The following is a 15,136-nucleotide window of genomic DNA, read 5'->3' as shown; positions in this document are numbered from 1 at the left end:
TCATTTTCCCTTCACCTTGTAAATACCCAACACTTATTTTTAAGCACCCAGTTAAGAAGAAAGCAGGAAAATCAAATGTTTTCCTCTTTTTATTTGTTTACAGTATTAGCTAGCCACCTTTACCTATGGTACGTACAACATAATCTCTACGGGCGACTAAATACATAACATGCTCTTAATATGATTTTGCTTTCTCTGTAAAACATACGATAGCAGGGCTACTCAACACCTGATCTAATAAAACACCAAAGGAAACTGGAGCATTCCTGATTGCAGTTTGCCTTGTTAATGTTATTTTAAAAGCATTTCTTTTATTGTTGTTTTTTTTACACAAGGGTGGTTACAATTCAATTTCTCAGAGTCCTGGGACCACATTAATAGTAATGTGGAAATATAAAACAGACTCCTTAAATTTAACTGACCAAGTTTTGTCATTCAATGAGTATTTAATGTTCCATTTTCCCCTGGGCATTGTGTTATATGGGGTTAGAAATGCTCTGCACAGTTAGTTGCAATCATAAACGTAAGTAAAATTTGAAAGGGAAAGTAACCAAAAATATTAGAAACAATAAGTAGCATTTTAGTTAATGTTTGAAAGTAACATAACTTAAAAGATATGATTCCCTATTTTGCAGTCTGGCATGACACTTTTTTTTTTTTTTTTTTTTTTTATATTGATGCTGCAAACAGCCATCATGCTTTAAGATGTCGTGACCTCTGAACAGCAGAGTTAACTAGAAAAGCTACAATTTCTGGGGAAATTGTGTGAAGTGTTCTTGCCTCCACCAGTAGTCTACAACTGGAGTGGGCGGAGTAACTGTTATCATTTATATAGCACATTTAATTGCAACGTTGTTGCCCAAAGTGCTTAACAGTTACATTAAAACATACAGTTATACAAACCATTAGCAGGTGCAAAAGGCCCTGTCTATGACATCAGTTGCTGCTGCAGCCTTGCACAGGTCAGAGTATTTTTGCGGTTGCCATCTTCAAACGGTCGTATTTTAAAAACTATAAATCCTACAGCGAAGAGCTTTATATTGTGAGAATCACAAGACCCAGACCTACATGTTGATGTATAGTATGTCTCTGAGATATTAACAATGAAGGCACAGTTGCAGTTTAGATATTGCCCTTCAAATTTGAGCTTTGCAGAGTGGAGTTTCAATGAATGTCAATGGACTGCGTGAGTTGCAAACAAATGGTCATATTGTGAAAACTATAAGGACTATGGCTTAGCTGTGGACATTTTTAGTGGCAGCAGGGATAGCTGAACGTTTTGATATAAGATTTGTGTAGGTGGGCCTGAAAATGAGGGAGTGGTGGCAGTTTAGAAATCATGTCCTGATTTTTCAGCTTTTGCCAGCTCCCACTCTAGGTTTGCCATTCCTTCCTATGGGACAAATTTCGCCACAAGAACGACGATATTCCGTGAACCATTCGACGAAACGTTCCACAAAGTAATAGCAATCCGATCGGGAACAATCTGCACGTTTTGATATATTTTTGTCTATGTAGTGTAAAAACTGTGGGAGGAGTTAGGGTGGCAAATTTGGCTATAATAAGAATAATAAGAATAATAATAATAATATATATGTGAGATAACATTAAGTGGTCTTGCTATGCAAGAACACTTAATAATATATATGTGAGATAACATTAAGTGGTCTTGCTATGCAAGAACACTTAAAAAGTTAAAATGAGAGGTACCTTGGCCTTATATTAAATGTATAAAGGCAATAATCACTGCATTATGAGCAGCCACAGACCACTATTCAAAAATGATCTGTTGTGTTCTCGAGCTTCAACTAACTTACCACCAGGAATAAGCAGGAGCTTTTAATGTTTCCCTGTGGAAATGTATTTTTTTTTTTGCCAAATCAATTTATTTTTCAGTTGAACCCTGCCACTCCCCCCCGCCCCCTCCCCCTTTACAAACACACACTTTTTTTTACCATTGTAAGTAGAATTAATAATCTGTTTATCTACCAGAACAACGCTACTGCTGCTCCATAAGACATAACATAAATGAGCTAGGTCGAGCCCCTTAGAGAGATGTACATATTCCTTAGGCTGAAATACATTTACTATGTCTTGCTATCCAAGACTGAACTCCTTGTTTTTCCTCCATCTAAATCTACTTATCTGCCTGTTTCTCTTTTGGTCAATGGAGCTATCGTGACCTCTACCCCGCAGGTGTGTTGCCTTGGTGTGCTCTTTGAGTCCGAGCCTTCCTGTACCACTTACATAAAATCTATCACCAAATCCTGTTAATTGCACCTTAAAAAGATCTCTCATATTTGTCCACTCAAGATGAAGCTAAAACCCTTGCCCATGCACTTGTTGTTTCCCGCCTTGATTAATTTAACCCCCTGCTTGTCCCAGTATGCCCTTCCACAGTCTGCAACAAACGTCTTTGCCAGATTCGCCTATTTTACGTCCAAATATCCTCACACCTTACCCCTCTGTAAGTCTCTACCCTGGCTTCCTGTTTTATTCAGGATTCAAATCAAAGTTCTGGTGCTTACTCACAAAGCTCTCCATAACCACACCCCTGCTTATATCTTCTCTCTCATTAGTAGTATGCTCCAGCTCTGCTTCTAGCTCAGCCGACGACCTGATACTGTCCCCTTTTTGCACCTGCTCTCAGTCTCTTGCCTGCAGGACTTTTCCATGTTTGCTCCGAACACCCCACCTATCCTCTGGTACATTCAAAGTGCTTGATTCCCTTACTTCCCTTTGTGTATTTGTCTCTTATCCCTCTGTATGTAAGCTCATTGGGGCAGGACACTCTTCGTCTACTGTTCCTGTGTGTCATATTTGTCTTGTTTCCTATTGTACAGAGCTGTGATATATGTTTGGGCTATATATGTAAAAATTTACTTTGTATCACACAGCCTGGTTACAATGCTGCTACCCATCCCATGTGTTCCCTATTAAGGGTTAATAAGTAAAGGGGTGTATATAAAAAATACCCCTTTCTGTCTCATTAGAGATATCTTTGCCAGAAGCTCAAGGAAGCAGGCTGAAGGGTCAGTGTTAGGACCCGCTTAGGGGGGTCTGCCTTGACGTTGGCAGGCGGGCATCCCTCCAATGGCCATTGGAGCAACTAAATGACCTCCATTTGTCTAAATATACATAGGGATTAAGGAGAAAGCGCAAGTAACATTTTCTTTTCTTTGGTTTTTACTATATATTGGGGCTGATGTGTGTTGTAGTCCTTGCTGCTTAAGCGCAGGACTTCTCTTTTTGTATTTCTATATATGTAATTACAAAAACAAAAAAAGAAGTCCTGCGCTTAAGCAGCAAGGACTACAACACACATCAGCCCCAATATATAGTAAAAACCAAAGAAAAGAAAAACGTTACCTGCGCTTTCTCCTTAATCCCTATGTATATTTAGACAAATGGAGGTCATTTAGTTGCTCCAATGGCCATTGGAGGGAATGCCCGCCTGCCAACGTCAAGGCAGACCCCCCCTAAGTGGGTCCTAACACTGACCCTTCAGCCTGCTTCCTTGAGCTTCTGGCAAAGATATATATGTAATTTATATATGTAATTGTGATTGTAAAACGTGTTCAGGTGATTAAAATGTAGTATTATCTGACATATTAGTTTAGAAGTAAATGGATTGCTAAGGTGATTACTAAAAAGGAGAGGGATGGATTTAATAAGTGTGTCTATATTATGGTTATTGTTACCCCTTAGCTTGGCATTCTATACATGGCTGCTTAATTACATTCATTCTATAGATCATGCACAGCTAAGTCAAATTTGACTTTACTTTTTAAATACTTTGATTTATTCTTGCCCCTGCTGCATGCATCAGCCCCTGGATTATCATTTGTTGTGCAGTCTTCTCAGCTATTTGACTTTGGCTATTGTACCACTATGCTAGGCCTTCCAACAATCGCAATTTCAGGGGAAAAGTCCAATTTTCAAGGCCTGTCCTGCCATCCCTTTTTACTTCCCTGGTGTTATGCTTTTGGGGACACAAGGAGAATGTCCCAAACAAGTATAGTATGAGCATATCATGAGATGCACTTGTATTAGGTTCAGGGCAATAGGACACTGCTGAGAGCCCTGAAACACTGCTCCCTGCAAGGTCTACCCTCAGTGGATTGGCCTGGATGATTAGCAGGCAGCTTGACATGTATTCATGCCAGGCTGAACTCTCAGTTCTATGGCTAGGCCCTCCCGCTTTCAGGGTAGGTCTGCTACCTATAAGCGGAGTCAGTGACGCAAATCGTGTCACTGGTCCACCCATTTTCACCCCTCTCACCAGCATCAGCATTCCGCTTCACAGGATGCCAGCAATGCCCCGGAGGCACGTGGTTCGATCTCTTCACATATTGCTTTCTATTACATTTCTGGTCTGCTCTCCCTCGTGTTAATTCACCTATGTTGCAACTTGTGTGGAAAAACAGTTTGTAGTGAGAAACTCTGATAGAATTTAATTGTATATTTTCTATCATCGCTTTTCTCTCATGTAAAAAAAGATAACGTTTACACACAAAATATTATACCAACTCTGAGATTATTATTATTATTATTATTATCATTTACATAGAGCCAACACATTCTGCAGTGCTTTACAATTTTGATATAGGTCTATAAGAGAAAACTGAAAGATAAACTATTACAGGTCTGTTCAATTTGTTTCTGAACACCTCTGTTTCTTTAAACAATTAAACAGTTTAGAAATGGGGACATTATTCTTGAAAATGTGTAAATGTAAAATATTCACAGCTGCAGAAATCGCACGTGAACTTACACTACCCCATCAAATTCTTTAACATTTACAAATTTTTGCAGAAGTGCATCTTGGGGACAACTGTATTGTCATTGCTGTCTCTAAGGATTGCTGAATACATGAACTATGAGAAAATGTATATTTTTTCTGTAGCTATTACAAAAGAAACCATGTAAACGGTTCAAAACAGAAACAAAGACAGATAAAGTAAAGGAGTTCATGTACTTGAAGCAAGTGTGCCACCTGCAGAAGTTGCAAGGTATGGTGCCAGGAGGTAATTAATCATATTCATAATACATGTCCTCCATGCTTTGTATTGGTTGCCTGTTAAATGGTGAATACACTACATAGTGGGCTGGCTAACTTTTAAAGCAGGGTTCAGCAATCTATTTCCCATGGGCCGCATCCAGCCGTCGGGCATGACACTGGCTGAGCAGCGATTTTCTGCAGATTATGGGATCTGATGTTATGTCAGACTCAGTGACCTGACTGCCCCCTCCATTTGCCCTGCTGCACTAGACAGCCAAGTTCTACACACTGCTCCCAGCAGCTCAAACTGTAGTAATGTGTGATGTAACTACAGAGTGGAATGTGAGGGAGCTGTGTGTAGAACGAAGAATGCCAGCTACTTCTCATGGCTCCTCCCTCAGGCCATCAGACACCATGGCTACCTTGCCCTTTCAGCAAGGTAGTTGTCGCTCCTATCTCATGGTGTTCACTGAAAGTTCCCTACTTAATGTTATTGTGTGTATATGTCTGTATGACTGTGCGTCAGTATGAGTGTATATATTATTATTATTGGCATTTATATGGCGCCAACTAATTCCGCAGCACTTTACAATATTATGAAAGGGGGGGGGGGTAATTAATAATATATAAGACAATTACACATGACAGGTGTATAGTCGCCATTTGGGCAGTCGGAATCCAGGACAAACCACCCCCATAACCTAACCCAATAACACACGGACACTAAGTATTATGGGGAAATTTGTCCACAGCTTTATTAACCAATAATTATAATAATAATAATAATAATAATAATAATAATAACAATAATAAATTAACATATTAAACATGGGTCATTGCCCCCCATACTCCGCCCCCTGGCATCCTGTTCCTTCGGCTACCATACAAAAGGCAATGACCCCCATATAATAACACCTATACATATTTATAACATATTTATAACATACACCAACATTCCAAAGTGCCAACCAACCATTAACCACGGCAGGGGTATACCCGGATACCCCTGCCCCACCAGGTTCTGAGTCACCTCCAGGACTCGAAACCTCTCAACCACCGATGACCACAATCTGTTATTCCACCTCACGTTCATCCAGGGGAGCCTATTTTCTCTCCTTCGGCTCCCCGTCCCGCCACAAGCTCAGACCTTGACCCCTTAAGCTGTCTGAGCTCCGCCACCCCGAAGAAACAGGGCCATCCGGATACCATCCTGCCAACCCAAGTTGAGCAGGTCCAAACCAACCTCCGAGAGGTGAACACCATCCGAGCGGTAGTATCCTGGCAACCCTTCCTCCAGCTCAAGGTGCCGTACTACCACACCCCCAACCTTCCGCACAAAGCTTGCCATCAAGCTATTCACCTTCTTCCTGCACCTATCCATAGCTAACGGATCCCGAGCGTGCCGCCACCGGCGCCTCGGGACAATCTCCGACCACACCAACATGACCCCCGGAAGCAGGCCCCTCAACTTATTAATGTCCTGCTTCATCCACTTCACCAGCCGTCGTTGCGGCGTAAGGCCCAGGTCATTACCCCCAATATGCAGGACCAGTAAGTCTGGCGCGTATCCCGCCGCCAGCATCCCAAACAGTTTACCACAAACATCCCCCCAGCAGAAACCCCGATACCCAAACCAGCGAACTGCCAACTGGCCCCTCGGAAAACCCAGCTGCTGGCCTTGCGCTCGAGCTGCGGCCCTCCTCTCGGCCCAGAAGACAAACGAATGGCCCACGATCCATGCCTCACGCCCTGGGGGGAAAAACAAATGATGAGGGAAGTCCGACAGAGACCCCCACCCCAGCCCAAATAACACAGAGAACCGTTACAGTACAGCCAGTTACAAGCCGCTCATCCCCAACTTATATACAGTTTTTTGTTTTTTTTTTGCATAAAACGGTCCCCAAACTCATTATTCCAACAGACCCAATCGGACATAGGAACGGAATCTTACTGATTCCCACCTCCCGATCCGTTTCACCACCTCGTCCCCCAATCCCAACCGAGCCGCCTCCGTGGCAGCCCCAATGCGGAACGAGTGCGTTCCAAATCGTTCAGCATGAAACCCTAACTTGCCCAAGCCCAACCGAAAAACTTTCGTGAACTGAAACCGAGAGAGGGAGGATCCGTCGGCATGCACCAACAAGGAACCCCCCATTACTGGCCTCCGTGCCAGGTATTCTGCCGTAGCAGCCAACGGGCACAAAGCCGAGCCCGGCAAGGCCCCCAGTGCCACGTCCCGGCCCATGCCGCGGACATCCGTTTTGGAGCTGCCAAGGTGCACCACCACCTTCCCATTCAAGACACGAACCCCCGAAAATTGCAAGCCCCCTTGCACCATCTTATTAGCGCTCACCAATTCCCCAATTCGGAATGCCCCAAAAACGCCAACATAAACGCCACCTTGAACAGAGAAGCCTCGAACCCATCGAAACAGATTTTGGGCAACAAACCCACCAAATCCCCCAGTAGTCGAACCGACACCGGGCGCCTGGTATCCGGCGACCTGCGTCCCTTGCGATAGCCCTTCAGGGCCTGCCTGATAATGAAGGTCTTAGTAAAGTCCTCCTTCCCATGCCATCTGAACCAAAACGCCATCGCCGCCATGGACCTGTCCACCACGGCAGGCGACGCCCTCTTTGCCAGCAACTGACAAGTGTACCACAGGAAAGCATCCCGCAGGGCCTCCCCGCTGTCCATGGCCAGCCCGTCCAGCGACCGCTCCCACAGGCCCCAAACCTTACTGTACGAGGCCCAAGTGGCCGGTGCCAGAGAAGCCTTCACAAGTCCTCCAAGCAGGATGTTCCCAGCTGCCAAATCTCGTCCGGGCAAGCCTGCCCGTCCTTCGAAGCCCCCGGCGCCACCAGCCAGAATCGGGACCACTGAAAACGAGACAGAGCGTCAGCCACCTCATTCAAGTAACCGGGAACATGCCGCGCGCGAAAAACAACATTCCGAGACATACACAGCAACACCAAGCGCCTAAGCAGCCTAACCACCGGCCTCGAGGCCGCAGACTGACGATTCACCGCGTGAACCACCGCCATGTTATCCGAGAAAAAGAACACTTTCCGATTACGCAGCCTGTCGCCCCATAGTGCCATCGCAACCACTAACGGGAATAACTCAAGGAAAGCCAAGTTGCGCATAAGAGGGCTCGAACCCCAAGAGTCCGGCCACCTCTCCGCACACCAACAGCCCCCAAAGTATGCCCCAAAACCCACACTGCCCGAAGCATCCGTGAAAAGCTCAAGCTCGGCCGATGACTGGCCCTCCTGCCTGAACAACACTGTCCCATTAAAATCCCGCAAGAAGGCATCCCAAATGCCCAAATCCTCCTTCATGGCCGCCGACACCCTGATGAAGTGGTGCGGAGACCGAACCCCCGCAGTAGCAGCCGACAGGCTGCGACTGAAAACCCGACCCATCGGGATTACCCGACACGCAAAATTGAGCAGCCCAATCAAAGACTGGAGCTGCCGCAGAGTAACCTTGCGCGCCCCCGCTACAGCGGCCACCGCCCCTCGAAGCCTGTCCAGCTTATCCCCAGGCAGCCTGCATTCACCCAACCCAGAGTCAATCTCCAGACCCAGGAAACTCAGACACGTGGTCGGGCCTTCAGTTTTATCCGCCGCCAGCGGAACCCCGAAGTGGCCCGCCACCCACTCAACCGTTCGCAGTAGGCGCAGGCATTCCAAGGAATCAGCCGGCCCCACGCACAGAAAATCATCTAAATAATGTACAATAAAACGATTCCCTGCTTCCACCCGTACCACCCATTCGAGAAAAGTGCTAAATTTCTCAAAATAGGAGCACGAGATGGAACAACCCATGGGCAGGCACAAGTCCACGAAGTAGTCCCCTTCGAAGAAACACCCCAGCAGGTGATGACAGTCCCGGTGGACCGGCAGCAGTCGAAAGGCGGCCTCAATATCCACCTTCGCCATCAGAGCCCCACGCCCGGCCCGCCGGACCAAATCGACCGCCCGGTCGAAAGACGCATAAGACACCGAGCACAAGTCCTTATGAATACCGTCATTCACCGACTCACCCTTCGGGTACGAGAGATGATGAATGAGCCTAAATTTACCCGGCTCCTTTTTGGGAACCACCCCGAGTGGGGAAATCCGCAGGCCTCCCAGTGGAGGCACTGTGAACGGGCCCGCCATGCGGCCGAGCCCGACTTCCTTGCCCAGCTTCTCCCTAACCACGTCCGGGAAGTCAGCCACAGACTTCAGGTTGCGCAGCCTTCCCGATCCCCCCTCCCGCTCCTGAAACGGAATGAAAAACCCCTTCTCAAAACCCGCCCGGAGAACAGCGGCATCCGCCCTGTTAACGTAGCGGCTTAGCCACGGCTCCATCGCGCTTAGCCTCACTGGGGTTAAGCCCAGGGGAAGCGGATGCTCCCCCTCCACCGGCCGCGGCCGCAGCACCGGCGCCACCGGACTTCCCTTTCTTGAAGCAGCGGTTGAGCCCATGAGCGCCTCCGCAGCCGGAGCACTCGTGCTTGAAGCGACAGGCGGTCCCCCATTTGCATTGGCCCTCATTATAGAGCCAACATAAGCCCTTTGGTAAGGCGGCCGACGAGGCGGACTGCCCCCTAGCGCCGGCCGAGCTCTGAAAGGGCTGCGCCTTTTGCGCCATCATTAACTTCATCCAGAGCGGCAGGTCCATTTGGTCCCACCGCATCCCCGGGTTAGCCGCCAGCCGCTGCCTAAACTGCTCATCGTACCGCCACCACGCCAACCCACCGTAAGTCCGATACGCTTCCCAAATGCCATCCAAATAACAAAACAGCGAGGAGCATAACCCCGGCGATTTCTCGCCGAGCACGCTAGCCAGCACGCAAAAGGCCCTCAGCCAATTCCCGAAGGATTTCGGAATCTTGCGATACCGCTTCCTTTTCTCCTCTTCCTCCTTCTTCTCGTCCTTCTTATCCTCCTCCTTGAGGTCTATAAAGTCCTCCAAGGGGAGGAGGGAGAAGATCTCACAAAACTCCCCCTTCCATATTTTATCCTTCACTTCCTGCTTCAAATGGACCCCCAACGGGCCCGCAAACGACACATACGCGTGCTGTCTAGCCGCGTCGGGAATGCCCCCTGACAACTCAGCCCTCTCGCTCCCAATCTCCCCTACCTCCTGCGGCAACACCATATCCCCGCCTGAACTAGGCCCTGTGGAGTTCCCAACCCGCGAGCCCGTAGCCCCAACGCCCGGGGCCCACACCTGACCAATGCCGCTAGTGTCACCCCCCGCCCCCAATGAGTGGAGTAGTGCCTGAAGTGTGGTAATTAATGCGTCAGAGTGTAATGACCCACTGGACTCACCGGCCAAGCCCCCCGAAACCGGGACGGCGGGGGCTGCAGTGCGGATCGCCCGACATCCAGGAAGAGGAACTTCCGCTGCTGTCACGCCGACCGGGGAGCCCACCCGGTGATCAGCCTGCGAGGAGGCGGAACGGCTCCGAGACCTAGGACAAGGAGAAGAAGTCCTGGGTAGGGTGTAACGGACATCAATACCCCTCCCTTCACGACCCCGGGAGCGCCTGCTCTGCACCGAAGCCTCCCGCTGACCTCTACCACCACGTGGCACCCTGGGACCCCTGGGGCTACGACTCCTCCCGTCTCTACTAGCCGGCCGCCCCTGCCGACCATACCTAGGGGCTGCCGCACATTCCCCTGCCGAGCTGTCCGAGGGGGAGCAGTGCCGACCCGACCTCCCCCGCGCCTCCCGGGACCCCTGCGACCTAACGGGTGATGGACTATCGCTACCACTCTCAGAATCCGGGCCCCCCCGCCGCCCGACCACTACCGAGGATCCCGATCCCCGACCTCCTGCATTCTTCCGACTGACCGCTTCCGTAACCCCTTTTCCTGCGCCTATCCCTACCGCCCCTTTACCCTTACCCCCCTTCTGACTAGACCCCGACAGCCCGGACCTACCCACCACCCCTACGGGGGACCCGCTTTCCGACCTGGCCACCTCTCGAGACCCCCCCCTGCCCCTGGAACTCACCCCTTTCGATCTACGCTTACGCTTAGGGGCCCCGGGACCCTCCCCCCTTAGGACTAAGGCCTGGGCACCCCCCACTGGCCTACTCCCGCCTCTCTCCGTGGCAGAGCTCCCCTTAACAACCTTCCCGCCAAGAGGGCCCCGGCCGGAGCCCCCTGCACTTGCCTGCTGCCTCCCAGGCCGGCCATGCGGTCTCCCGGATCTGGCCTCGTCATCCTCGGTACACTCCGATGGGGGGGAAGCCCGCCCCGACCTCCCCTCCGTGGATCTTGCAACGCCAGGGGGCCGCCCGGCCACGTCCGACCCGACAGCAGCAGCGCCCCCGTCCACGACATCCTTCTGCCTCCGAGTGCTCGACCGAGGCTCCGTCCGCACGCGGGGAGGCAAGGCCTCGACCACGCGGCTCCCGGGCCTGCTGCCGGACGCAACCGGAACCCCACTGCTACCGGGGACAACTTCACCGGGCCCCGTGCCCGGGCTCAGCCTCCTCGGGGGCCTCCGGGCCCTGACCGGTCTCCCGCCATCGCCGTCCCGATCCGCCGCTTCCGCCAGGGCAGGGCCGAGCTGTGCCCGTAGCCAGTCCACACCCTGATGCCGTGCTGCCGACCTGATCCCCTCCAGCAATCGCTCCACGTCGTCCATTGGTCCTGCAGAGGAGACAAAGAGAAATCCAACCGAGCAAAGTCCGCGCACACCGAGGTGAACACAAACTCAACCGGGTAGAAAGTTAGAATGACTCACCTAAGATGGCTGCTCATTTAAATAGCCCATCCTACTTACCCATAATCCAACCCTTGCTTACTTCCTCCTAAGCCCGCCTCCTAACCCCTGTCAAGGCCTTTTTCCGCTTAGCTGCGCTCTAGCTACATGGGGCTACAGGAACTATAGGTAGATGTGGATCCTGCTCAAACAAGCTTACAGTCTAGAAGTGGTGGGGTAAAAATACACATGAGTTTGTGTATATGTCTTTGTATAAGTGTGTACATATCTCTGTATGACTGTGTCTGTGTGTGTGTGTAGGTGTGTCTGTATGATTATATATGAGTTTGTGTATGTGTCTCTGTATGGCTGTGTGTGTGTGTGTGTGTATAACTGACTGTATGAGTGTGCATATGTGTCTGTATGATTGTGTCTTTGAGTTTGTATGTCTGTATGAGTGTGTCACTGTATTACTTTGTGTATGTGTGTCTGTATGAATAGGTGTCTGCATAAGTGTTTGTATGTCTATAAGACTGTTTCTGTGTGTCTCTGTATTAGTGTGTATACTGTCTGTATGAGTGTGTGTCTGTATGACTTTATGTCCATGTACGTGAAGGGTAATGAAAGTGGCAGTGAAAGGTGTTGCTGGGAGAGCTTGGAAATGCGGCTGAATATGAACAACACTTAAAGAAGGGAGCAATGAAACTCTACCAAGAAAAGAAGGGCAATGCTGCTATAGAAGGGAGAGACTGATAGTAAGACAAGGACATATGAATAGAGGTGATATGCATGAGGAAAGAAAAGGACATGGGTAAAGGCGTCATGGACGAGAAGAGGAAGGGGCAAGTGGAGAAGAGGTATGAAATAATTGAGAAAAGGAAGGAGCATAGGGAGAAGAAAATAGATTTTAATTTTAATGGTTTAGTAGAGAGCTCCCTAATTTGTTTTCTACTAAACTGCTGAAATATCAAAATTAAGAAACTGACTTCTTTCCTGCGTTTGTTATTAATCCCACTATTATCATTACTATATTATATTTTTAGCTATATAGACAAATGTGGCCCTCCATCCATACACAGACATGGCATTTGGTCCTCATGTGGTAAAAGGTTGCTGACCACTGTTTTAAAGTCTAAGATATAACATAACTGTAACCAGGTAATATTTAAAGGCTATTTTCATCACTTACATAATACCCTGGGTTATTAAAGGGAAATACCAATAGCATGTCCAAACACCTTGTGTTTAAAAAATAAATAAAAATAAAAATAAAAAGTTTAAAGGAATACTATAGGGTCAGGAACACAAACATGTATTCCCGACCTTATAGTGTTTAACTCACCATTTAGGTGGCTTGGTCCCCCTATAAAAGTTTAAAACTCCCCTTTTTTTCCCACAGGGAAAGCATTGAATTAGCTAAAATAGGCACGGGGGCGGGGCCAAATGCCGTTTTGGCCGATCGGGACCTTTTCAATGCATCTCTATGAGGAAAATTCAGCGTCTCCTTGCAGAGCGTGGGGACGCTGAGCATCAGGGCTGCTTTTTTCGGCAGCACTGACCCAGGAAGCACCTCCAGTGGCCATCTAAGGAGTGGCCACTTGGAGGTGTCCCTAGAGGCAATGTAAACACTGCTTTGTCTCTGAAAAGGCAGTATTTGCATGAAAAAAAGCCTGAAGGGAACTATTAAGCTGTAGTTGTTCTGGTGACTATAGTGTCCCTTTAAAAGAGAGTAATTATTTCCATTGCAAGGACTTCTCTGCTGCAGCCTGCTGACATCTTCGCAATCTCGTTCAATCCAATTTTTCTCAGAGAAGCATGTGGAGAAAACGCTCTCCTCCAATGACATACTGCGATCTGCATTTGATTCCAGGACTGAGTTTTACTCCAGTCTGGAGGAGGAATGTACAGTCCTTCTCTATGATATCTGCTGTGCCACCAGGGACCACGTTCTCCCTCATTTTGGAAACTACAGCAGTGGGGCTGTGATATGACAGTGGCGTGAGACTTTTTTGTGGGGACTGGCAAATATTTTGTAACGGACCGTTTTGCTCAAAAGGGGATAAAAATCGTTTAGGCGATAATCCCCTTTTTCCTAGACCAGCAGCTACTGCAAGCACCAATCTCCCGAACTGCAAACTGTACGAATTCTGGAAACTCCCGAACTGGAAACACACGAACCCTGGAATCAGCCGAACAGGAAAAGCATACAATCCGCTTACACTCCTGGCAGTCAGCATACAATCCAATTCCCCCAAAAACGAGACGACACATCGGTTTGAGGGTCAAGCAGAATCTGAGGTGCTGGCACACCCAGCCTGGTTTTTATTGCAGTTGTTACAAATACAGGTCCGCCCACAGGGAGGTATAAAACAACCACTCACACATCAGTTACATCCCACATATTCCCTCCCCTTATCCTGAGAGGAAACTCAATTATACATACAGTTAAAACATACTTTCTACCCAACTTTCATAACTCTAAAACCATACATCACATTCACATAAAAATACATATCCACAATCAATCTATTCAGGGGAACGACATATTAAAAAATGGCATGAATCAGACCAGGGGTTCAAAAGTTAGTAAAGTATCTTTTAAAACCCCTGCCAGATTGTTTTTCCGGCTCAGACCGGTTTTACGGAGCCCTCTCTCCTGGAGACAAGGTAGAAGTAATCTAATTACCTCCCAGGGCAGAGACAGACTCCATTGAGCACATGGGGACACAAAGACAGTAAAACACTTTAAAATACATAAAGTCACCTTTTACACATAACACACAGACATTTCACATATCCCCAGATAGCTGGGATCTGAGCGCACAAAACTACCGAATAGCGCACAGATCCTATTCACACAGTTCAATTGCCATGGAGCCGAAGTCTTTAACTACACGAATGGGCTTCATGGCATAGCTATCTGGGTTAACACATTCACATAAAGTCTGGTCCATAGTCCAAAGGCAAGAGGCGGGCAAGCAGCCCCCTCCAAGGACACGTGGCGAGGTCGGTTTCGCCACATATTTGTTGCCCAAAGCTGCACAATTACCAAACTTGCACTATACACTCCAACACTATCTACAGTTAATAAATTCACTATATTTAATATACCAGAGCCATCATCTGAATGCTCACTTACCGTATGTTTGATGTTAAATCTGCAAGTCATTTTAGATTTTAAAAAAGCATCCTTTACTTGCACATGATTTTCATCACTGTTCTCACTAACATGTCTTGTTACATGTGTATCATTTCTCTACCGTGTACTGAAATATTCCCATACAGTAAAATGTTGTGATTGAATGAGATATATATATATATATATATATATATATATATATATATATATATATATATAGACTTGACCAATAGGAGTCTCCTGCATACTATACAAGCACATTTGTCAAGACAAGAATAATTAATTAG

General features: G+C 47.8%; 1 protein-coding gene across 1 annotated transcript in view; it reads left to right on the top strand.

The window, feature by feature from the left end:
* Positions 1-15,136, top strand: part of CFAP299 (cilia and flagella associated protein 299) — a 534,984-nt gene that overhangs the window by 91,742 nt on the left and 428,106 nt on the right. The gene's annotated exons all lie outside the window — the stretch shown is intronic.

The sequence above is a fragment of the Pelobates fuscus genome, chromosome 6, assembly GCF_036172605.1.
Source record: "Pelobates fuscus isolate aPelFus1 chromosome 6, aPelFus1.pri, whole genome shotgun sequence".
NCBI lineage: Eukaryota > Metazoa > Chordata > Amphibia > Anura > Pelobatidae > Pelobates > Pelobates fuscus.
Note: the sequence above shows the minus strand (reverse complement) of the source record. Positions and strands in the feature narration are given on the sequence as shown.